This window comes from Rhagoletis zephyria, unplaced genomic scaffold (genome assembly GCF_001687245.7).
Source record: "Rhagoletis zephyria isolate East Lansing unplaced genomic scaffold, Rhagoletis_zephyria_1.1 Rzeph_scaffold_02703, whole genome shotgun sequence".
NCBI lineage: Eukaryota > Metazoa > Arthropoda > Insecta > Diptera > Tephritidae > Rhagoletis > Rhagoletis zephyria.
Window position 1 is genome coordinate 1 of NW_016159787.1, and position 26,369 is coordinate 26,369.

The 26,369-nt window shown below is 36.7% G+C and overlaps 1 long non-coding RNA gene across 1 annotated transcript; it reads right to left on the bottom strand.

The window, feature by feature from the left end:
* Positions 1 to 4,315: 4,315 nt before the first annotated feature.
* LOC108367498 (uncharacterized) lies at positions 4,316 to 26,235 on the bottom strand. Its single transcript, XR_001848260.1, has 3 exons — positions 26,224 to 26,235; positions 15,300 to 15,303; positions 4,316 to 4,421 (listed from the first exon to the last, which is right to left on the bottom strand). It is a non-coding gene; the product is annotated as an uncharacterized LOC108367498 (long non-coding RNA).
* Positions 26,236 to 26,369: the final 134 nt, after the last annotated feature.

A 26,369-nucleotide genomic window follows, 5' to 3' on the forward strand; every position in this document is an offset into this window, starting at 1 on the left:
AACAAGGATCGGGTGACTACAACATATATCTTACATACATCTGATTGTTTAGAGGCGGTTTTTTATATAAGATGTAACTCCTCTATCGATGTATGCAGATGTATTCAAAATCAGTAATCTGTCAAACTAAAATTTGCAGATGTTCATGAAAGGTATGAAGCCTTCGGCATAGCCGAAGACAGCGCTGCTCTTACTTGTTTTGATTATTTCGTGAGAATCAAATCATAGCACTTCTCAGTAATTTCCTTTTGGGTTGTCTTGCTGGTGTTAGTCGCATTGTTAGCCAAGGACATCAGGCCTTTTTAAGAGCAGATATCGACGCTTTCTGCACGGTAGCGTAAAATGGCTCGAAAATTTTTATCGTTGTGGTACTGTAGACAACCATATTTTTCGGTAATTTCTTCTGAATGCGCCCCGCCTCTGAAAAATAGTAGATGTAACTTCGAGTACTTAATTGCTTTGCAGATAGAAGGCATATAAGTCTTATGCATACTTCAAAGGAATTTGAAAAAAAAAATGAGGCATGCATTCTATGTAAGCTTTCTTTATAATCAGGTTGTTCATCGATTCCGTTATCATCGACTAGGGGCTCGGGTTCGTTTTCTCCACAACTTTCCGTCTTGCTGCCATTCAGTAGGGTGGAAAGGTGTTCTCTCCATAATTTAAGTACGTTCTGGACATCAGTCACTAGGTCGCCATTGTTGGTCTTGCTAGATCTCGCCCTGGTATTGAAACCTTTCTTAATTCACCTAACTTTCTGGTAAAATTTTCGGCCGCTTTTCTTGTCGGCCAACATTTAAAGCTCTTCACACTCACGTATTTCAGCCTCTCTCTTCTTATTGCGGCAAATACGTCTCGCTTCCCTCTTCAGTTCCCTATAGCGGTCCCACATAGCACGCGCTGCGCCCGATCGCAGCGTGGCCCTGTAGGCGGCATCCTTTTTCTCTGCAGCTTCTTGATACTCCTCATCGTAACAGTTGCTCTTTCGGGCTCGCTGAAATCCGACTACTTCATCGACGTCGGTATGTAATGAGTGGGTAATGTGACTCTACTGCTTGCATATTTCTGTTTGTTGAAGAGTGCTCTTTGAGAGCAGGTGTGAGAGTCGAGTGGCGAATACTGTGGCTGTCTACTGAGACCCCAGCTTTTCGACGTTGAGCTTTCCTTGCATCGTTGGACGCACATTGTTTGCTGAACAGAGGCGAGTGCTTATCTCGGCTGCAAAAAGATAGCGGTCCGAGTCAATGTTTGGGCCTCGGAATTTGCGCTCTTTTCTGCGGAAACTGTAGTAAACGTCGCAAAGCCCTACATGTGTCTTGCCTTGCTCCGTCCATCGCTTTTCTTGGATGGTGGAGATGTCAGCTTTTGTCTTTACGAAGCATCGACCAGCCGGGCAGGGGCACCTTCCCCATTAAGGGTCCCGACATTCCAGGTGCATGCCCTCAAATCGTATTACTTTAAAGGTGTGCCATGGTCGTTATCAAAAGGGGGGAGATCATCCAAGGCTTTATTGAAAATTATTCACTGGAAGTGGTTTTGACATGGCGGGTCCCAAATTCAGCGCAGAACTTATTGCTGGGAGGGGGTGGTTTCTCAATCGAATACGCGTTAGAACTGGATTGTTTCTTCTAGACTAGATTAATTTGTCAGTTCATTTAATTCGAACGCAATATTTGAATTTTTTCTATTTGTTAATATTTCTCATGTCGGGGGAGTCAGTATTCTTGAATGTCAATCGATGAGATCTCTGCAAGGCTCTGAAGGATTATTTTGCCAAACATTCGTAATCTTCTTCTGCTTACAGAATGTCTCTGCCTGTGATGTATTCTAAGGAAGAGCCTTTCTCCGACTAGTAAGTTGAAATAGAAAAGATTCAAACTCTGAAAATGCACTAGCGATTTCCTTTCCATTTCAATGACTTTATTGCGATACATTTATAATATATATTTTATTGTTCCACTTCCTGAGTAACGAACAACTTTATCATCCATTCAATGTAATAAATCAAAACTGCTTTTGTAATTCTCAAATTGACAATGGTCTGAGAACTAAGACTTTGCCAGTGTAAATAGTGACTTTGTGGATCACAAAAAAAAAAAAAACCGAAAATAAATGTTAATATTCACAAGCGAAAGCTGTTAGTCCTAGCACCGCCCCTAGGACTTGAAATACTTAAAACCGCAAAAGTCACATAAATCTGAAAATCACTTGTCGCATTTACCCTGACAGCTGAATGAGTTGTGTGCGATGGAGTGTGAATGTTTTCCGAAAGGGAAAGAGGCATTCTAGTTACTTTGATGCTGGCAGCAGAAGAAGTGATATGCATTAAATTTTACGCAATATTAAAAGCCACAAATAAACAGCAGTTAGTAACTCACTAAAGAGCAGAGAACGATAGATAGTTCTTAGGGAAGTAGAATGAAGAGCAGACCGCGTTGTACACCGAATTAGGCGCATTTGTAAGCGTAATTGTGTGTAAGAGTCCAGTTGTGTTAGAGAAGATACTTTAAGGACAGTGATTCGGTTGATTTTTTGGCGGATGGAGAAAATGGTTAAGGAGTGGGGTTACTTTTTGGCATGGTAGCAGCACATCATTCCACTTCATTGGTGGCTTTTGTAACATTTGTTTGTGACGTTAATTTATACAATAATTGCGGCTGTTCTTGTGGCCACACAAATAACAACAACCACTTTGGAATAAGACAGTGAATACGTAGTCGTGTCTACCCTCTGCACTGGTACCCTTAGTACGCGGCATAGCAAATGGACACTCGCGGGAGGGTAGTAACTGAGGCATCGTTTTTAAGCAATTGACTAAATGCTTGGCTCTGCTTAGTGCTTATTATTGTTGTTTTAAGCTACATCAACGGCGGCTTTTGCAGCCAGTTGACAAGCCTAACGAATCGCAGGCCAAACATTGCAAATGAAAGCAAATAAATAACTACGCCAAAAGAAGGTTTATTTGTACATTAACAAGACAAGAAAATAGCAGGAAAGTTAGTTTTGAATAAACACAGATAAAAAAATTCAAGATTTTCTTTTAATTAACTAAATTTTTTTTTAAGAAAAATTTTAAAGTTCGGGCTGATCGACTTCGACAACGCCGGAAACATGGTAGTATTAGTATGTTCAAGCATAAAAAGGTCCATCAAGCTTGCGTGGTTGTCTCCAGATCGAAAAACGAGAAACCAAATCGATTATGTTGTAATAGACGGAAGGCAAGATTCCAGCGTTTTAGACGTACGTACACTCCGAGGACTAAACATCGACTCGGATTACTATCTTGTTGCAGCCAAGATACGCACCCGCCTCTGTACAGCGAAAAATGTGCGCCCAAAAATGCATGGAAAGCTGAACTTCGAAAAGCTGCAGTCACAACCGACGGCAAATGCATTCGCTACTCGACACTCACACCTCCTGTCAAAGAGAACTCTTCATCAAACCGACATATGCGAGCAGTAACACCATATTTCTCGTTTATTAAGTACCGCCGCTGCAGAAGTAGTCGGACTTCAGCGAGCCCGAAAGTACAGCTGGCATGATGAGGAGCGTCCAGAAGCTGAGGATAAGAAAGACGAGGCCTTCAAGGCCACGCTGCGATCGGACGCAACGAGAGCTATGTGGTACCGATATAGGGGCCTGAAAAGGGAAGCGAAACGTATTTGTTGTGAGTGCGAAGAGCTTGAAATGCTGGCGGCAAAAAAAAAAATCCCGAAAATTTTATCAAAGAGTTAGGCGACTTACGGAAGGTTTCAAGACAAGGGCGAACTTCTGTTAGAACAACAATGCCGACCTGGCGACCGAACGTACTTAAATTATGGAGGGTACACCAGCTCCCAGTCTATGACGATGGAGTCGATGTCCCATCGCCTGATTATGACGAGGTACAAATAGTGCGGCTGAAAAACAACAAAGATACTGGAGTTCATGGCCTGCCAGCCGAGTCTTTCAAGTACGGCGGCGAGGAGCTGATAAGGTGCATGTATCAACTCTTATGCACAATATGGGCAAATGAATGCATGTCCGATAACCGGGGACCCCGCCATTCGCGTCAGCTACAGATTGATCAACCTTCGATATTGTGTGAAAGACTAACGCCCACCGTAAACGAGCTGATTGAGCCTTATCAGTGTAGCTTTAGAATTCAGAATTGAGAAGGACCTCTCCGAACCGTTTGATACTAAGCGAGATTTCAGACACGGTGACTCCGTTTCGTGTAATTTATTAACTTTACAAGTGCGTACAGTTGCTGGCGATTGTCGATGACATCGATTTCATCGGTGAAAACGAAGGTTACGTCTGTTTGGCGTAATTTAAATTTGAAATGATTTTTGGTTCTTAACCAATTGTTTGGTTAATATATGTACAAAATACTTCCAGAGTAAAATATAATCATTTCATGAGCATCCTCTAAGTTTATACTTAGAAACTTAAAGTTTGCCACCAGCACCGCTTTCGGCAAGAGAAAATATTTTGGAAGATGCGCCGAACCCTATTTAGGAAATTTTTTTTTGGACCACTCTAATGTACATACACAACAAACATATAGGAATTATTTGAATGTTGTTTGAGTAGAAGATGATTTTTCAGGTATCATCACACTCATAGAAAGTGTGGTCAAATGTACATATGAATCTATGTATGAAGGTACATACATATGTATACTTAGTTCTATAAAAATAACTGCATACATTAGTGGATACAATGCTCGCTCATCTTGTCAGGATACTTACATATACAGGTAGCTATAAAGGTGAGTATGTATGAGCGGCAAAAAATAATATTAAAACATAAAAAGGTGCGCAAACTGAAAGAGCCATTAACATGTTGCATGGAAATGTCATTTCAAAAAGTTTTGAAATGCAAATGTTGACAACGTTCTGTACAAGTACTTTTCTTTGTCGGATATTTTACACATTATACTTGTATACTTACATATATGATCACATATGCATGTACATTAGGGTGGACCAAAAATGCAGGTGAAAAAGTAAAATCGGAATTTTTATGTTCTCATGTGTTTAGAGGTCGCTCACTGCGCTCAAAGTTTTCCATGTATTTCATTTCGGATAAAACAACTTTTCGTAGAAATGGTATCGAATTTTTGAAAATCGCTATTTTTCGATCGGAAAACTTTGGTTCTCTTCAGAAGACATTCAATAATAATACCCAATTGTTTATTTAACCATTTTTTAATACAAACTATTTTTTATTGGTCCCCCCATTGCATTTTTAGGGGTTTTTGTAAGTTTTTGGTGGACCTATTAATTATTGCTGCCATGAAAAAATGGATATTCATTACTTTTCAACAATTTAAATCGAGAAAATTGCGTTTATATTGTTTGAGAAGCTCTCCTATCATAAAATAAATAATAAATAAATTTGTTTGAAACCTACGGTTTTATTTAAAGAGGCGTTGCTAATTTTTCTCTCTGACGTCAGAATTTATTTTAATTTCAAAGATAGATTAATTCCAAAAATTATTTAAAAAATTCGATGCAATATAGAATACAATTATGGGTACTAAATTAAAGAAATATTTAAAATTTTTAGGATTCATAAGGACGAATAGGTATTTTTTTAAGTTGATAAAGTTAGAGGGACGAAATTCGAGGATGTTATCGAGTTTATATCAGTCCTTAACATATAATTTTTTCAAAAACAAATATTGCGAAATTTCAAGGATACAATTTTGAAAGAACATTTTCAATACTTCTCAATCCTTATGCACAAGAAAATTGGAGCTGTTTAAATTCTGCAGAGTTCCTTTTTTAATTTCCCGTTAGAGTGAAAAACTAGAAACTCAATTTTACTATATTTGGCCCATGGTTTCGCAATTGTATTGATTTTTTGTGTAGTATTTACTATCGCGGTATATGTATAATGAGCTAAACATTTATGAAAAAAATATGAATTGTTAAATAAAAAAAATATATATAGCCAATACTTGTCAAGAAAATGAGTTTCTATTATTGCCACCAGTGCAAATTACAAATCCCGGGATTATTTGCTAAGAATCCCGACATTTTTTGGGGCCATAAAAAGGCCGGGATCAACATTCCTAGTACATATATATGTATGTACCTATACGTATGTACATGTGTATCAATTCGATTGTTTGTATACCTTTACAACGCGAAACATTCAAAATCCTCAGGTGTTAAAGAAACTTTTATAGAGCGTTTGAGTTAAAGTTTTAACATTGTGGCGGGTCTTAAAATTAGAGAGATACCAAACTAACCTGTAACAGAAACTATTTTTTTAGAGGAGCTTTATGCCACCTCGCAGATTACAAACTCAATTTCTTTTAATGAAATTTTTGAATGATTCGAGGTCACAAATATATTCAGCTAAGAGCTATATAAAAACCACTGTAGAATGTTGATGGTCCGCTATGAATAAGGTTAGACTGGGTAGAGCGGTCTTATTCACAACACCAACCAACCAGATATGTGTATGAGGCTTGAACTTATCCTCGTGAAAATCGTATGCCAAATATACTTTCAGACTCTTTGGCGATCGTCGACCGCTGGCCCTGTAGTTGAGCTTCAACGAAAAATATGACACTTCTCCTCGCGAGTGCTGGACATTAATGGATTATTCAGTCTTCTGTTAAGTGTTGCCATTTTAACTGTTTTCCGGCTAGATTTAGCCGGCTGCGATAGCAAACAGCCGGAGAAATTCCGATTTAGCCGGCAGCCGATTTGTTAGCCGTTTTGCAAAGAAAAAAAAAATAGCCGTCCTTAGCCGATTTTGCTATTTGCCTTGTTTTCTTAAAACTCAAATATATATGCTTCAATTTTTGACTAAGCGATCCAAAATCTGTTAGAAGTGGCTAATAGCCATATCGCGGAGAAAATTTTCATGGCAGGCTGGGTTATATAAAATTGGGCCGATTTCGCTTATTTTTATTTGAAACGAATTTATTTTTTCTAAAGAAGGCCGTAGCGGGGATTTTTTTTCATAAAATGTTTGCTATGAATGTCTTAATTTCAAGTCGTTTGTGTTTGGATACAACACATAGAATCAATATTACAGTTCTTGTGTTCCCAGATATCGCATATTCAATTCTGCCTTAATTACAAAACATCATTGTTGCCCACGCTTAATGGTTTAAGGTAAGGGAAAAATAGATATTTTCGAGCACTATGTACATATATGTATTTTTTTAAGCAAATTTCTTTTTGCTGGGAACTTATTTAAATTCCAAAAACCGAAGGCCAACTTTTAAGGAACCAACACTGAAATGCGTCAAAATGAAAATAAAAGAGCACAAATTTCTATGTAAAGTAAAGCTCTCTGGGAAGTAATGCGTTTGTTCGTCGAAAATTCAGCGAGAATTATCTTTCAAAATATCAGATAGTAAGAAATAACGCTCCCAAATTCTCTCTCAAGTAGAGAAACTCGCAAATTTCTGCCCGAACGCAAATTTGCAGGAATTTGCAAGTTTCCCTGCCAGCTAGTGTCCACGGTAGCAGTTCAAACATAAGAAATTTGTATAGAATTTTTAAAATTCTTTCAGAGGGGCAAAAAACAAGATCTACATATATATTTCTTATTATTCCCACATTCTTCAATATACTTTTCAATTTCTTTGTCGTAGTAACTGTCGGGTTCCATATATCGACTCTGGTTGAGATTGCATTCTGATTACGAATACAGTGTTTTTCAGCCGAGTACCTTTCAAATCATTGCAATTATCTAAATAAAATAAGTAAACAAGTATTTACTTACATTTTTCATTTTAAAATCGCTCAAGTTTGTAAATTTTTAAATTTAACGAACTTGTTTACTAAAATTATCGTCGCTAGAAAATCCAACCATGTGCTACAATCATATGTTTTTCCTAATTGCAAATTCTTGCCGGCAACATTTTTTCCAGCTTGAATTTGCAACTTCTCTCCAAGAACTAGTCTTTCTACTTGTGATTTATTTAAATAAAACATGTGAAATTTAGTTGAAACGGTTTAGTCGTTTTTAGCCGTTTATTTTGCCAATTTAGCCGGTTGGTCCAAAAAGTTCTGGCAACACTGCTTTTTTTTCTCCCTCGGATTTACATTTCCTGCACTTCTTGTTCGTTAGTTTATAAGCATTAAGCCCCGAGCCCAAATACCTTTCATAATTCACATGGTCCAAGAAGTTTCTACCTGAAAAAATTTCAGTCTTAAAGAAACTTGAAAGACCTACAGATCTCAAGTTACGCCCAATATACGGCTGCTCGAACCTAGCTCTCTATTTTTGAACCAACTTTAAAACTATTTCTGCACCTTTGCTTCAACCATCGTCCTCTATTTTAACATTAGGAGACTGTTAGAAACAACAGCGAGGAATCATGTAGCCAATATATGTACCATGATTAAAAGTATAAGGCTCCATGGCAGTTGTAAACGATATACATAATTTTAGCTACAAGATCTATCGGTGGCATGTGCGAAATGGTGTGAGGTGCCATCGTCGGTGTCAGTGTTGCCATCCTTTCAGTTTCAAAAAGCACCAAATCTTGGAAAAAGAGCGTTTTACCGCACTAAAAGCACAAAATTTTTTTTTTAACCAAAGGATACTCTTTTTATAACAGTTTGTGGTAAACAAAAGTAAGAAAATAAACAATATTTAAATGTATAAATAAATACACATTCATGCTTGCGAAGTAATACCGAAGTACTGCACATTAAAACTGGTACATCTGGAGAAGGAACAATCGAATCGCAACAAACGAAATTGAGTTTTAAAGGGGAAGAGTAATACTTAATGATACCCTAAGTAGAAATGTGCGAAAAGATTTGTTGTTTTATAATATAACCTCAAATTTTGCGAAAAACCGTGTTTTTACACTTAGAGGCTAGGATATCTCAAAAGTCTGACTTGGTATAGAAATTCTGCAGCTAGATTTGTATTCAACACCGAAGAATCTACAAAAACCGATGCACTCAGGTGGCAAAAAAAGTTAAAATTTTTCGAACTGTGTAATAATCAACAATCAAGAAAATAAAAAAAGTAAATACTTAACTTACCTGCGTGCTAGCATTTTCAACGCGAATACAATTAAACAAGAATGCAAGAACGTGGGTTTGCAACTTCATCTTTTATCAATCATGGTTTGCATTTTAGTGCATTTAAATTTGTAGATTCTTGTAAATTCAGAAATTATAGATCAGAAAAAAGCACTAAAAAGGGCACTAGGCACTAAACCATTTTTTTGGCGTTTTAATTTTCAAAAAGCACTAAATCTAGTGCTTAAAGCACTAAGTTGGCAACTATGATCGGTGTAGTCCTAATGGCTCCAGGAAATAAGGAAATTTCGACTGTCGCCGTAAAAATGCAGTGCGAGAAAAAACTCCCTAAATGTTTTTCTTACGCCATGAATAAGTAACCACGCGTTTGATGAATAATAATAATTGATTGGCGCTTACACATAAGATACTGATTGGCCGAGCTTCTCCTCCGATTTGTGGCGTGCGCCTTAATGTTGTCATACAAAGTGGTGGGACCTACAGTTTTACGCCGACTCCGAACGGCGATTGTATTTTTATGAGAAGCTGTTTTTCATGGCAGAAATACATTACAATACAGGTTTGCCATTGCCCGTCGAGGGGCGACCGCTGTTAAGAAAAAAGACATTATTTCCAAATTTTTTTCTAAATTTTCGTTCGATGAAACTTTAAGGAAAACGATAACAATGGATTACACGAAAGTGATAAGCCACAGCGCATTATTTTCCATTGCAATTACATATAGAATATACGAAGAATCCTCTGCAATATATTATTTTTATCCCTTTGATTAATGCATTTCCATAACATACATACAAATATTCATTTAAACCCCGATTCGGAGACATGAATATTTAATTGCATAAAAAATTGTACATAACCGTTGTTGATGGATTTGGTGCAAAAACGTCTACTCTCTCACAATCAATGATTGCACATACTAAGTGTGCTAATGTACCCAGTTATGTGGAAATACAATTTCTAACGTCCAATTCGTTGATCCTTCCATCCTTCGCATTATTGTCACGTGAATTCGCAATTTCACGCTAATACCACAAAACGCTGATCGATTATGATTGATGAGGATTTGTGCGGTTTGACGCTGTGTTGAATACTAAAAAAAAAAAATATTCTGAGATATGCTATTGTTGTCCATTCATTTGTATGTATGTGAATTATGCAGTTTGCAATTGAATTGTGTAAGTAAAGCATTTTCTTGAAAATCAAATGTAAATGGGCGATTGTGGTAGCAGTTATAAGAAGGCGTGGCTGTGATATATTTAATACAAATGCGGTTGCTTTTCCATTCTTACATGATAAATATCATATGTGTACATTTGTATGTATGTATTTTTGTATTACCTATAGTTTATACATGTATCGACTATGTACATACATGTTTGTACATAAGTAAGATATAACCCAGTGGGAAAATCGGGAATGCATTAACTTTTTTTACCACGAAAAAATTAACGACTACGATTGAACGAAAAGCTGCATCGCAATGTAAGCGAGCGGTTAATGTTTAGCCGAATATTTCAAGCCGAATCATTGGGATAACCGAATTGTTGCATTCCTAAACGGTCGAAGGATAATGTGTATTTATGAAACAAAAACAAAAACAAAACAAAAAGTTTGAGTACAAATTTAAGTAGTATGTATTTTTTCCATATTATCTCAACAGCTGCTGCAGCGTCTTCGACTACGAACTTGTTGGTCACTGCTCCAAATCCTGTGGCACGGACACAAATTCTGCTTTTGGTTTTCTTGTATTCCTGGTTTTGTAAAGCGGCACGCGACAAATTATCTTCATATATCTTATAATGTATTGACTATAGGGGCGATACATTGTTTTAGATGAAGTGAAATAAGGCCCGCGGAAATAACGCCCGTAGAATTTATTTCCTAAAAAAATGAAATAAAGCCCGCGGGCATTATATCCCTTTCGAAATGGAAATAAGGTCCACCGGCAAAAGGCAATAAAGACTGCGGAATTAAATTCCTTTCCGAAAGGGCAAAAATGCCCGCGTGCTTTTTTTGCTAAAAAAGGAAACCAAGCCGGTTCATTTTATTTCCTTTGGCTTTGTTGTATTGAAACATACTGATTGTAATTTTGTATTAAGATCGGAAAGTACACACCATGATAAAAATATAGTAAGGTAGAACCGCTGAGAGTCACTTTTAAAATTCTTGACGTTTCCAAACAATATAATTTTTAAATTTACTCACAAACTCACACACAGATTTTCATTTTCAATCTCAAGCAACAACAATTTCGAACAATTTCAATTTTTTATTTTCACTTTTATATGATTTTAAAATGTTGGCAAACTTCAAAAAAAAATCATGGCCGACAAATTGAGAGAACGGTTCTACCTTGCTATGTTTTTATCATGGTACACACAATGGAACGATATTTTAAACGTCACTCTAATTTTTCATAAAATATCTTTTAACTTATAGAAAATTATCCACAGTAGTTAGTTCTGCGTCCAATTTCCTTCTGCAGTATACCCATAAAATCGAACGGTATTTCTAGCTAATCACTGGTAAATTCTTATTGCTCTTAGGCTTCAATATTATGCGCATATTTGTTCTCAGCTTCTGACGTTTTCCCTATCGAAATGGAAATAACGTCCATCGACACACGAGGCCCAGTCCTCCAAGAGTGAACCGCAGAGGACAGAGTCGTCCTAGTTGCTTCATATCCGATGATATCTTTTCAAGGGTGGCTTTCCTTGTCAGGTCTATTAAAAAGTACTCTGACGCACCACCATAGCGTTCAGGGCACTGCTGGTCGCCTGACGTCAAACTCTTTAGCCTTGAGTCTACCCCTTCCTTGATGGCAGCCATGTCTGCCTGAAAGACGCTGCAGAAGGCCGGAAACCTGGTCGATCTGCGACAATCCTGCATGTAATATCCACAGGCGCAATGCTCAACATGACGTTAAACGTCAGTGGAGGTGAGGCCGCCATCACGAGCAGGCGGAGTGGCCCCATTGACTCTACGTTGAGTGCAGGCGCTCCGCCATGACAGTTCCGTCCCGAAATAAGCTCTATATGAGCCTTATTCGGTTAATTTTAACTCCCAAATTATCAAGAGACTAGACTATTGCCTCCGGAAGTAAATTGTTGAAGGCCCCCTCGATGTCGAGAAAGGCTTCACAAGATTTGTGATAGAAGGCTTCCTGTATCCACTGTACTAATGTTTGTGGACCGTTAATCACTTACGTTCCTTTGCAATAAGCATGTTGAGCTCTCGAAATACGGCCTCGAGGCATGCCGTTTCTTATGTCCAAGTCAATAAGCCTCTTCAAAAACAGACCGAAAGGCATCAAATCCTTAGGGGAAGCATGAGAGTCTTTATCGGTCTTCAGAATTAACGCAATCCTGATAACCCTCCAAGCTTTGGGATGTACGTGGTCCCCATGCAGTGCACTTAAATAGGAGCCAGCCAATTGCACGACACCTCCAGAGCCTTTTACAGCTCCGCATTATGATGCCATCGGATCGCGGCGACTTGAAGTGTTTCCACGAAGGCCATGTCAGGTTCATCCAGAAGGTGTGTGCGTTGCCCCAATCGAGATTTTTCGTGTGGAAGGGTTGCAAGGCAAATGAGCATCAAGGAGAAGCTTTAGCGACTCTTTCACGCTCTCTCCTAATTTCCACTTATGTATTCCAATCAGAAGACAAGTCCGACTTTATAAAAAACCAAATCAGAAGACAAGCCACTTCTACCGGCCCTATTAAAGAGTCGTCTGCTCGGTGAACCTAAACCGGGGAGCTCAGCGGTCCACCAGGGTGGTTTCTCTACTCTTACGAAACATCAGTAGACACACGCTCTCAAGAGTCTTCCTGCATGAAGTACTAAACACTTTTACCTACCTACTCTACCGAGGACCTGCCTCCAATACTCTAGCATACGATAGCGCCGAGTCGACCTCCATGTTCATGGCGTCGCCCACCTCTCTATATCCCTCTGCCGCTTCCGGAGGTTGTGGGTCATCAGCTCTGCCAGGGCTTTAGAAATACCTCTTTTTTTATGTTTCTCGGACTAGTTGTCTAACTCTGGACATACCGTGTGGTAGTGCGCACCTCTAACCGCCAGACCACAGCGATACATTAGCAAACATTTAATTTTTACACTGAGACGTAACGTACAAACATTATTTGCGACAAAAGTTTTTGTGATAATTTCTTTGAATGAAAGTATGTCTCGTTGGTTTTCAAACGCAGTAAAATATACCAGAATATTATTATCACGAAATTAATTGCGTGAAAATCGGGTTCGTAATACAGCTTTTGCTTGTTTGAAGCAGCTTATTTGCGTCATTATCTTCGGACTTTTCTTGCTTANGATTGCTTAAAATTCGGGTTCGTATACAGCTTCGTTTGTTTGAAGCAGCTTATTTGCGTCATTATCTTCGGACTTTTCTTGCTTAGATGCCAATTCGTAGTAAGAGATCCGTCTTTGTAAAATGCTTTATAATATTTTCGTTGACGCACCACAGGAAGGACAGACCATTCGTTTGGGACTTCTCAGTTTTCAGAATAACCCTGTACCCACACACTTTTTCTGCCCATTAAAATATGGAAAGATATATACCGTGATTATTAAACGAAAAAACTTTAATCCTTGGAAAGCGTCGCATGACAGCTTGATCCGCCCCGGGGATTAGAAAAGGGCAGAGATTTTCGGTAAGATAAATGTATAGGGCAACTTTGGACTAAGGAGCAATAGAATTAAATCCAAAAGCGTTGCAAGGCATAACTTCGAGAAAGTTCCTTTTATGCAGTAGGAGGGGAGCTAACTATGATTTTTCCGAACGCTATTAAGTCTCGTTTTCACTCATATTCTGAATTAAACTGCTGCTTTTCATAACAAATTTATCAAATCAATGTAACAATGAACAATGTAAAGCTTCTCTGAAATAATATTCTTAATATTTATACCAGTAGCATGGGAGCATTTATACGAGCTTATAAAATCTGTCATTGCAAGCGGCACAGTGCAATTAATTGCTTATCAATGACAACAAAAATCATGAAAACGTACACAAAGTTGGAAAATTAGCGAGATGAGAAGAAAATAAATTAGTTAAATAAAAGCAAAATATTGCCTTAACATAAAATCACGATTTTCTGGTGTTTATGGGCGTTTGTAGTATGCCTTAGGAGATCTGGAGAGCACCCGCTGTGAAACAAATGCATAAAGATAAGTTCTCTTAGATAGTACAAGTAAAGTTTATTGTGGTGGTGATAAAATGAAGAGGACGAAATTGTGGGTTTTGCTTATGTGGCATAAATTAACGTTTCAATTTTCTTACTTTTACCACCACTGTCGCTGGATAGCCACAACATTTCTTTGCTTTGTTCTTATTATCGCTGAATTTAATTGCAGGCATCTGAAATTAACAGTAATATATGTATATGAGAGGAGCATATGAACCAATAGTAGACATACAATTAAATAAAAATGGTGACAACGATTTTTTCAATGGCACAGAAGGCACTAACAACCATAAGAAAAAAGTACTTAAATAAAGTCGCCATTCAAAAGTAGATAATGAAAACTTCAACCGCTTTGCGATGCTATGGAGTGTACTTCTATTGAAACATGGATGCAGAATGGTGGAGAATCGTATCATACATACATATGTACATACATACATGCATAGAGTACATATAACTGTGTAATGCCCGGTTCTTGAATGGCTAGAAGGAGCGTCTATTGCTAACACCAGCGACTTCTTCAAGTGGTTCTGCTGCTTCAGCATCATTTCTGTTTCTTACGTCCTCCGTTATTTTTTCTGAGGCACATGAAAGTATATTGCTTTTGACATTTAACAGACGCCATTTTTATTACTGCATCTCAGCGCCACTTATCCGGCTTCCACCCCACGCGCCACTCGTCACTCGCTTATCCGCCACTTACCATTTCCCTTACTGTTTTTATTTCATTTCAGTTTATTTTTGTTCTCTGCAGTTTTAGAGACTTGAAAGTCATTGAAGCTGCAAAAAAAAAAAGCTTTGCGAATGCTCTGAAATGTTTTTGCTTTTCGCTTAATGATGTCGCACTCGAGTAACAACAGTTAAGTGTTTGTGTACGGATGCGTTCGCTTGATTGGCTCCTAGAACTGCGCTAAGGTTCTTATTATTTCAGCTTCGGTCTCAATAATTTCAAAAGTGCATTTGGTTTTCGATGCCTTTTGTAGATTTTTTTGCCACCGCCTACATATCGAACACCGCCTTTAAAAGAGGCACAACTCAAAATTTGTCATTTTTGAAATTATGCACCAGAAATGTACACAGAGCTTTTATTTACCTTTCAGCAAATGCTGGAGCAAATTTTTGTTTTAATATGTTAAAAAAACCTAAGGTGAGAATTCCCTTGCGCATATTATTATCATGCGCTAAGGAAATAGTTTTTCGCATTTTCTGACAAACGTGTAATTTTGAGTTGTGTCCCTTTTGCAGACGGTGTGCGATATGTACTTAGCATCAAGATAAAATTTTCAGGACAATTGCGCCGAGATAAATACATACTAGGGTGTTAGATACTTTATACAACCGGTTTTTGAGTTATTCGAAAAATTGCAATTACAAAAAAAAACATTTCCTTATTTTGACACTTAAAAAAAAACCGGATAAGCCCAGTTTATTTTTGCTTACTTTTCATAAGTAGTAACGCCAAATATTCCCTTTTTGGAATTAAATATGATATCCTGTTCACCCCCAATTAACCTAGGATATAAACTTAAAGCTATTTGGGGGTTTCCTTTGAACTGGAAAAAGTCGTAAAAACTTTGAAAAACTCAAAACTTTTATTTAGAGGTTAAGATTTGTATGAGACGAAAAAACCGGTTTGTTCGAAAAAAAAATATGGTTCATTCGACGGTATTCGAAAAATCAAGATTTCAAAAAAAAACAAGTAAGAGCAGCGGTCTTCGGCTATGCCGAAAGCTTCATACCTTTCATGAACATCTGCAAATTTTAGTTTGACAGATTACTGATTTTGAATGCATCTGCATACATCGATAGAGGAGTTACATACTTATATAAAAAATCGCATCTAAACAATCAGAGGTATGGAAGATATACTTTATATGGCACCAATCTAAGTGATTTTCACTGCTATGTGATCGGTATGTAAACCGGTAACACAATTTATTGGGTTTAGTTTCCTACATAAAGGAGATATATGGCAAAAACTGGTATCTGAACAATCAGTGCTATAGGAGATAAAGCTTATACAGCATAGATTTTGACGATTTTCTCAGTAGACTTTGTATTATTATTTATAAAATATCTTACGAAATTTATCGGTTTTAGCTGTTCAAATAAAGGAGTTTTACAGTAAAATCCCATATCTGAACAATCAGATGTATGGAAGATATATGTTGTAGTCACCCGATCCTTGTTATTTTCACTGTAAGTATTCTGTTAATAATGAGTGAAAATGGTGCGAAATTTCATGTTCCTAGCTGCATAAATGGAGGAGATATGATAAAAGACCTCATATCTGAACAATCAGTTGTATGGGGGCTGCAGGTTATAGTGACCCGATCTTCGTTATTTTCACTGTAAGTCTTCTGCTGATAATGAGTGACCACAGTGCAAAATTTCATGTGCCTAGCTACATAAATGGATGAATTATAACGAAAAATCTCATATCTGAACAATCAGTTGTATGGGAGCTATAGGTTATAGTTATCCGATCTTTTTAATTTTCACTGTAAGTTTTCTGTTGATAATTATTGAAAACAGTGCGGAATTTCCTGTTCCCAGCTATATAAATGGAGGAGTTATAACGAAAAATTTTATATCTGAACAATCAGTTGTATGGGAGCTATAGATTGTAGTGAACCGATCTTGGTAATTTTCACCGTAAGCATTGTGTTGATAATGGGTGCAAGTGCTGCAAAATTTCATGTTTGTAGCTGCATAAATGGAGAAGTTATAACGAAAAATCTCATATCTGAACAATCAGTTGTATGGGAGCTATATGTTATAGTGGTCCGATTCTTCCGGTTCCGACAAATGATTAATACATTAAAAAAATACACCCACCTACCAAATTTGATCCGGATATCTCTAAAACTGAGAGACTAGATTGCATACAAACAGACAGACAGACGGACAGACGGACAGACGGACATGGATAAATCAACTCAGCTCGACGATCTGATCATATAAGTATACATTTTAATGGGTCTATCTCTTCTTATTCTGGTACTTACAAACATCGGACCAAAGTTATAATACCATTTCATGCTCATGAAAGGTATAAAAACGGTGGAAACCGGTTTGAAAAAACCGAGTCGATTACCCTAATACATAACCATCTTGAACGTACAATAAAATATGCAGGAGATGGCGTCCTCGTTTCTTTCTGCTACCTGTGACACCAACAACCACTCTTTTAGAGTGAAGCTCTCAGGGTGTATTAGAAGTTTAGATCACTTTTTATCATCTTCTGACCAGATTTTCTGACAGGTTGCTTCCGCGGCCCATCTGTTATTTGCATCGTTGATGAAAATCGTTTTTAACCTGTCCAAGCAGGAGCCTGGGGAAATGCCCACTACAAAATAAGCCTTTGAAGCTATTCTATTTAGTTTCTAGGAGGGTGGTTTAATTAAAGTATGGAACGAAAAATTACACTGAAGATGGCACAACGCCGTCAACGGTTTGTCTTCAAAAAAATCTGACAAGGGATAACGGAAAATCGTTCCACAATACATCACAAAAAATAGAAATTTACATTGTACTTCCTCGTAAAAGCTACGATCACTGTTCTAATGGGGTTTACACTGACTACACACTTCTTAGACCCACGATGTAGAGATTAGAAATGGGGAGCCTTAAGAAGTAGTACCTCTACTCTGCTTTTGGTAAGTACTAAGTATGTTCTCCTACAGATAGTTACTCAAAAAATAATAAGAAATAACTAGCTAGGAATTCATGTTGCTGATTTCTTCGAGCCCAGCGATTCTTTATTCTTTTTTATTTTGCTATCTCTGAGCGTAATATTAAATTTTTCGTCTATCTGCCATTTTCTGTCGGAAAATTTCACTACCAGTGTCTACCTGTAGCATATATGTATGTACAATGTATGTACAACAAAGTTGAGAGTGAGTGAACCACCAAACCCATTGCTTTTCTTTGATATTTTTTTACCACCAATCATGCCTTTGTATCCCTATTAGTGCATTAAATATTCAAATAAAGCTATTTGATTTTAATTTATATGTATGTATGTATGTAGTAATATGCATAGAGTCATTTGTACATATCAGGTTCGTAAAACACTCATACATTAGTAGATTAAGTAAATGGAGGTTACATATAACTCCAGCAGAGGGAATAGCCATCGCGATGAAATGTAACAAAAAGGGGTTATTAACAAAAGTCCGAACAAATAGGGTTTGCACAAAATTACTTCGTAATTTGTTGCTTTTAAATTCCAAATTTAATATCAATGTAGAAAACTTACATATGTATGCATTATTATGGGCATGAGGACATATGTACATATGTGTGTGTATAGCTTACCGTTAAAAAGGGTGGTTCAAAACTTGGCTTTGTATTTGTTATCCCGAATATTTACATAAATAACCATATCGCCGGCTGAGTGGAAGATCGACCTATCTCGACCGCCAGTTTGAAAGCTCGCTATCTCATAAAACTTTCCAGAATTCGATTGAAGAACGTCCTATTTCAGACGACGTCTCTCAACATATTTGAAATATATGTATTTTCAGTTGAGATAGGGCGTTTTTGAACAAAATTCTGCGAATGGGTGTTTATAAATCAAATTAGGAGATCGGGAGTTTTTTAATCAAATTCCAAAATAGGACGTTCTTCAACCAAATTCTTGAAGAGCTTACGAGCCGGGTGCCGAGATTGGTCGATCTTCCACTCAGCCGTCGAAATGTATGTACATTAGGCCATACCGGAAAAAATTTCGCCATAGAACACTGAGTCCAAAGTAGTTTTGCAAGATAATTTCGATATTTTTTTTTGGGCGAGCGGAGGAGTCGCCAGTTTAGAATTTTTTCTGACACCTTCGGCATTTACAGTCGGATCTTAAAAACCATCAGGTCCTGTGGCGTCCTATAGTAGCAATATAGAAAACGTCTCGTACTGCGTATTAACGCAGCCGTGCCGATTTCTGGAGAATTCAAACCTTCTCCTTGTGTTCAAAAATTCAAAATTAATATTTTTGAATCACTCTTCGTCTCACGTGGAAGAGTTCAAGTATGTATGTACATACAATGTGCAATCTATTGTTTGTATGTATGTATGTATATATGCATGTGGTGTGCTGACTCTATCTGCATTAGTGCAAACATTTCAGGCATTTCACTTAAACAACCTAAAAATATGCAATTTAAATTGCATTATGACTTCATATGTTCAACAGCTAAATTGCTCTTGATTGGAGTTAAAGAAACAAAAGGGTGAAAAACCGCAACGCACAATAAGTATAGAAACAGCAACACCGTAAATGTGTTATTCTACACGGTGCGGTCGGTAACGGTTTTAGCGACAGTAGCAGAGGGAAAACGTTTTTGAGCCGGGCAAATTATGTTGTGTAGATCATTGTTGGCGATACATAAAATTTGCATATCATTTACATACATTAACCCACTGTACTTGTGGTAAGCCATGTAAAGGCAGTGGCTTTAGCTGTGACGCCGGCAAAATCGTTGTCGACTTCAATATTTACTGGACAGTGTTGCCTTTTCTCAAGCACCTTTAACCCTATCATACACATGTATGTATGTATGTATGTACTTCACTCACAAACATACAAACTTGTAGGCTTTTTGTAAGTGTTGCTATTTTAACTGTAGTTAATACGTAGTGAATTGTCTACTTGTTAATAATTTAATTATGACGGTACTTGCGCTGAATTTTATTGAAAGGTTCCCACCCGGCTTTATCAAACTTTTACGATTATCGAATGCATTTCGAATTGAGAATTGAAAACGTAGAACGGAAGGTTGAAAAGCTTATTTAGAGCGCACGTGAAGCCATCGCGCAAACACAGCTGGCCAATTAACCGACTGTATCGGCGGCCAATAGACGCATGACAGGCTGTGGGAATTCGCGGGCTTTTTTTTAACAGGCTGTCCTTCGGGTTTCGGCACCTTTTATTATTCACCTACCGCTGCCTCCCGTCACGCGACTATGTGCAATTGATAGTTTTCCTATGGTATTGAGTATTTTAAAAATTCACACGCGTAACTGGTGCAAACGCGTTGAGGGCGACTGAGACTTCGCATAAGTATGCATGTGCTATGCCTATTACAAGGCGGCATTTGCAGAGTGGCTGAAGTATTTAGAACAAAACTGGTGATATTTTGTTTCCTCTGCTCTTAATTTGAATGACGTTCTTGAAATTTTAATTAATTCGTAAGTTTGAATTCGTACATACACCACAAGGCTTTGTAAGTATGCCATTTAAAGTGATAAATTATGTGGTAACTAAAGTTCAAATACAAAAAAAAACAAATCGGCATTTCTTTGTCTTCCAAGTTTCAAAAATCAACTTTCGTCTGCCATTGCGGCAACCACCTAAAACAGTTGCTGTTCGCTTGTTTGTGACACCAATGTGATTGACAAATCACCGAAGCAGATAGCAAATGCTACGTTCAAGCAGCAAGCCATACTTCACACAGTGGTCACCGTTTCGACAACTGACAAAAGGTGTTATTGGCCGATCTCCCTCATTAGGCATTCAGCTGCTGCTTTGCGAAGAAATTTACGGCTGCTACGTAGCCTTTGTTTACTTGCATGCTTTTGAAATTTTCTCTCCATTAATCTTCAAATAGATAGTTGACATTTATCGCATAACGCTTGCGCCTATTTCAGAGCGAAACTTCTTCAATTTTGTAAGCCGCTGTTTTTAGTGTGACAAATGCTGACAATGGCACGGTATGCGCGATGATCACACACGTGACCTATCAGGTGAAACCTTGAATAGGGGCTGGATAATGTTAATTTTTTAGACTAAAACCAAGTTTAGTCTTCAAGTGTGAGCTTAAAAGCTCGTAACGTTTTACTTTTGTTGATCATATACGCTAAGGAAAAACTGTACCTTGTTGTTATTGCGCTGCTGCAAGATCCAAAAAAAGGGGTGAGAAGAGTTGAACTCGAAAGTGTGCTGTAGTGATATTTTTCACAAAGTTGGTAAGAAGGTGCTGCTCTGACTATGAAGAAGGACGGTAATTCCATAAACATCTTGGGACTTATCCAAACTATGCCTGCACTTATTAAAATTAATAATTGATACTACTCAAGGTGTTTTTAGAAAGTACTCACATTTACTCATACTATTTCGAAATGGGGTTACTTGGAATTGCTGAAACAAGAAGAGTTGTGTAATGGCTTTCTTATTCTCATCGGTTTCTTCTTTTTTATTTCTGTTTCAAAACGAATTCTCGATGATGCTACTAAAATCATAGGCTCTATCGAAAATAATTTGAAGAAAATAAGCAAAAAAAGGAAAATACCTGCAAATTCTATTAGAATTACAGAAAGTTTGGAGACCAGGGCAAACTCCTGTAAGATCCCAGTAACCGATGTCCAGAACCTACGCAGATTATAGAGCGAACCAATTTCCACATTTCCGAATGGTGACAGCCAGGGCTGCCAACTATCTTTCGCTATGAGGTGCCATATTGAGGATAAAAAAGTGCCAAATAAGGTGCCATCATTTTTAACCCTTCACACTTAGCAATAAAATAAGAAAAACATTTCTAAGACATAAGTCTAATGCCAAAATAAGATAAACCAGTTGAATAACCTTTAGAAACTAGGCAATTTTAATTGAGAAAAGGAAGTAGACACCAAGGATTTCACAAAAATGTGTTGAAATATTACTACTATTCAAAAGTGCCATTTTGGCACTTTGTGCTAAATTGAAAAATCAAGTGCCATTCGATTTAAAATAGGGCCAAGAATGACACGGTGTGAGCCAAGTTGGCAACCCTGGTGACAGCTCTTAAACTATTGGAGAAGATGAATCCGAATACCTAGTCGATGATGACGGAATCGGTGTCGCACAGCCCGGAGACGAGGTATCGACGAATTGAAATCTCGCTGTTGCAAAGGGCCTGCCAGATGAGCTATTCCGGGGCATCTCTACTCTTACATTTATAGAGTATGGTTGAACAAGTGGAAGCTTGAGGACTAGAATTCAGGTCCCCGATTTACACGAAATCTAACCACTCCACAAGTGTAAATTCCCGATGGATTAGCCTATTAAACGTCGCATACATATGTACATACATACATATAAAGTCTTTTCGAGCGTATAGCGTGAAAGGCTAAATGAAAGAACAACAACCTGATTGGACCTCGTATATGTATGAGAAAAAAAAACAAATTTTCTTCATAAGCCTTCCAATAGTAATACCCAACTGTTTATTTAACAATTATGCATTTTTTGTAGGACCTTTAAAAAATTGTTCCTGAAAATAAATAATGTTTTCCGATCGGAAAATATTAATTTTCAAGAACTCTACTATTTCTATGAAAACTTTTTTTTCATATATAATGCATGGAAGAATTTGACCGCTTTGAGTGACCTATAAATATTTTTTGATTATTTTTTGTTTGATAGAACAATCCTAGGAGAGATCATATTTATGCGCATATAAAAGTTGACACTTAAACGGTTGACAAACGGGATCGATTATTTGCATAAACAGCCTTTATTTGCTTTGCCTCATGCATTTTCCTCTTTAAAATGCGCATAAGCAACCGAACAAATGCACGAAATTTTTGGGAATTAACTCGGATCAGGGGAATTTTCGATGACAACACTGGTAAAAACGGCTAACTTTTGTCTTTTGTACAAGTAAGCAAACAAAGCCGGCGAGTTTCTCGTCCGCTGTAGTCGAGTGGTCAGAGTTGCGGGCTACAAGCCTGTAGCTGCCAGGTTCAACCCTCGGTTGGAGGGATTGCGAAACACTTTTTGGTTTTTATTATTTATTTTATTTATTTTTTTATTTTATTTGATTTATATATTTAATTTTACTTTATTTTACTTTCATTTGCTTTATTTTATATCACATTTTTTATTTTACTCTTAATTAATTTAAATTTTTATAGTGGAATTTTATTAAAAAGTCAACAACAACTAACTGAAAGCAACGAAAAAATGTAGGACTTATAAAAAAAAGAATGAAAACAAAATAAATGAAAATTCTACTGGCCGTGGGACTCGAACCCGGTTCGTTTATTCGCATTACTGCCGTTTGTAAGGGTAAAATTATTATGCGCATATGCATATGCAAGATTATATGCATAAGCTATGCCGTCTGAATTCGACACTAAAGGCTATGTTACATAAAACGCTGGCTTCGCTTCCCGTGGCAGGTTCGCTTTGACAGACAAGATGAAATGTATGATAATGCCTGAACCATGCCGAACCATATGTAGACAGTTTTAGCTGCAGCGTGAAGGGAAAATATGGCCAACTCCTTACCTTTTTGTGCGCGTTGACCATATTCTGGCAAAATTTCTATTTTGTTTCTCTCAATTTCGAGTTTTCATGCAGAGACATAAAATTTAATTACAATGCTGATATTTTTAAAAGTATTTATATAAATAAAATTAACGTGGCATTCATTGTAGCATACTTTTTGCGTCTTCCGCTCTGCTGGCAAAGTAATAAATGTCACGCAAAGCCACAAAGTTTGATCTGGCATGACCTTAAGCATTTTAGGTATTATGGCTTTCAGCGCTCACGCTGACATATAAAACCTATAGCTGAATAAAGCACTTAATGCTTGAAATGCGTTGGATACCGTAAAACTTTGGTTTGGATTCCTAACTTAAGTCCTTCATGCAGATTTTAAGCGTAGATACGTATGCGCGTAAAAGGAACCACGGCTTTACGCTAAAGTCTGTTAAACTCATTGATTTAACTGTTTATAGTATTTTTTTTTACTAAAAAGCTTAAAATGTCTAACTTTGAATACGGACCTTTAGTTATATATACAGTTAAAAATACTAGTTAATATATGGCATCAAAAATGTTCGAATGTATGTAGTGATTGCGGTACTTATTGCACTAACACAAATGCGTTACATAGTGAAATATTTGCACATAATTATAAAATAAAATGCATTTTTTATTAGTAATTAAAACATCAGTTTTCGTGTAAATTGTAATCACTTCGACGACACATTTCAAACTCGGTATGCGTTTACAGTCATTTAATATGCATACAAAAAATATAAATCCATTTATATAAAATACATATTAATGCATGATTCAACATATGCACATCCGTACTTATTTAAGTAGATATATATACATACGTATGTATGTATGTATAATTCACAAATGAATGTGAATATGTTCATACAAATGTATGCATGTACATACATACAAACATACATATGTATGTAATTTATTTGCGCCGTTCTTTACGGTCTGCTAACCAAATGAATGCCGAGCAGGAATCACAAAAATCAACCATCCGCATAAAAAAATAAAAACAATGTAAGGCCAACTAAAATAACAAAGAAAACAAAGTGCATATTCAAAAATAAAATAAAATTATGACAACAAATATGCAGGTGTGCAGTGACCATTTTGGAATCACTGCGGCAGGTTACGCCCCGGACGAATGGGACGCTTGCAGACTTTAATGTTTGTATGAAAAGAGTTGAATCAGGTGAAGCAAAAGAGTAAAAAAGTGAGTGATGATGGAGACAAAAAGTTAATTATGATGTTGCATGTGTTGAAGCAGTGTTGCCATTGTCGCCACAATGGGATCGAGTGGGACACTTGACAAGCTGTTGTTGCACCAATACTTATCCATACATAGAAGTATTACATTAGGAATATGACTTTTTTTTTTATTAAATATACCTCTGAGAGGATGAGGAATAATAAAAAACGAACAAAAAAAGGTTTTTGCCAAAATTTTGGGGAGCTCCAGGAAAGAAAAAAAAATTTACCGAAAAAAAACTCACACATACACATCTGTGGAAAATTGCATGTCAACGAAAGTATGGTTGCGATCAAAAATTAGGTTTAAGAGATATATTTATTTATATTGTGTATTTGGAATCTGTCATAGATGTGTATGTATATGTAAATATATTCATGTAAGCTTTTCAGTTACACATATCGCTAGTTTAGAGTGAAAAGTTGCTAAGTCTCATTTTGCAAATTTTATAGAAGAGGAAAACAACTCCTTCCTGTATACATATGTATGTATGTATTTACATATATCGTCGATGGCTTTGAAAAACCGCCCATCGACCAATTTCAAAACTGCTTATTTAACGGCACTCAAATTTTACAGGAGAGCGGAAAAACGGATTTTCTTTGAAGGCATCGGCTAATATGCGGTATTTTCTTTAGCTGTTATTTTACAAAACTATTGGTTTAATAATAAACGATTTTACGATTTTTATACATATATCTCGATAGCTGCAGTTCAGGATTACCAAATCTTATTTTTGCCACAACGGGAATTTAGGCGGTTTCGCAACTAATCGATGGGTGGTTTTGCAAATGCATCGGTGATATGTAAATACATATGTGTTATATGCACACACAGTGGTAAGCAAAAATGAGTATACGGCGATTTTTGTTTTCACCTTTTTTTAACAAATATTTTTTTTTGTTATATTTTTATTAAAATTTGGGCCATGCTTTAACGTAAACCATATACATATCAAACTTTCAAGCTTTATAGAGAGCTTAAAAAATAAAAAAAATGTTGACTAAGAACTTTTTAATCTGAATTTATATAAAATTTTTGTGTTTGCAATTTTTTTAGTCGGTTGAATTTTTGTATAACAGAGTTTAAGTTCTAAGCGGCTAAAAATCGAGCTGATTTTAAATAATTTTTCATTTGCCGACACCTTTCTGCGATGTTTTCCATATAACCTTGAATTTTGTATGGTAGAAATTGCCCAAGACTTTGGCGAAGAAAAAAAATTAATGCCAATTTTTATAAATAGCACGTGTTATCTATATGAAAAAATCCACAAAAGCCGTCAGCAAAAAAAAAATATAAAAAATCAGCGGCTTAAAAGTTTACAGGGTATAAAACTGCGCACGCAAAATTTTTAAAATTCAGCTTGAAAAGTTCTAAATTTTTATGAAAATTTGTTGAAAGTTGTTGAAGTTCTATAGTTTGATTTAAATATATAGTTTTGGTTAAATCACGAACCATATTTTTATAACAAAATAACAAAACAAAAAAATTTTGCTTTAATAACCTTGAAAATTAAAAAAAAAATTACCATTTATTCATTTTTGCGCCCTACTGTATATATGCCTTTTTTCAGTAAACATTTTTTCGAATATTAAAAAAAAAGTGGTTTTTTTCATGCACTCTTTATA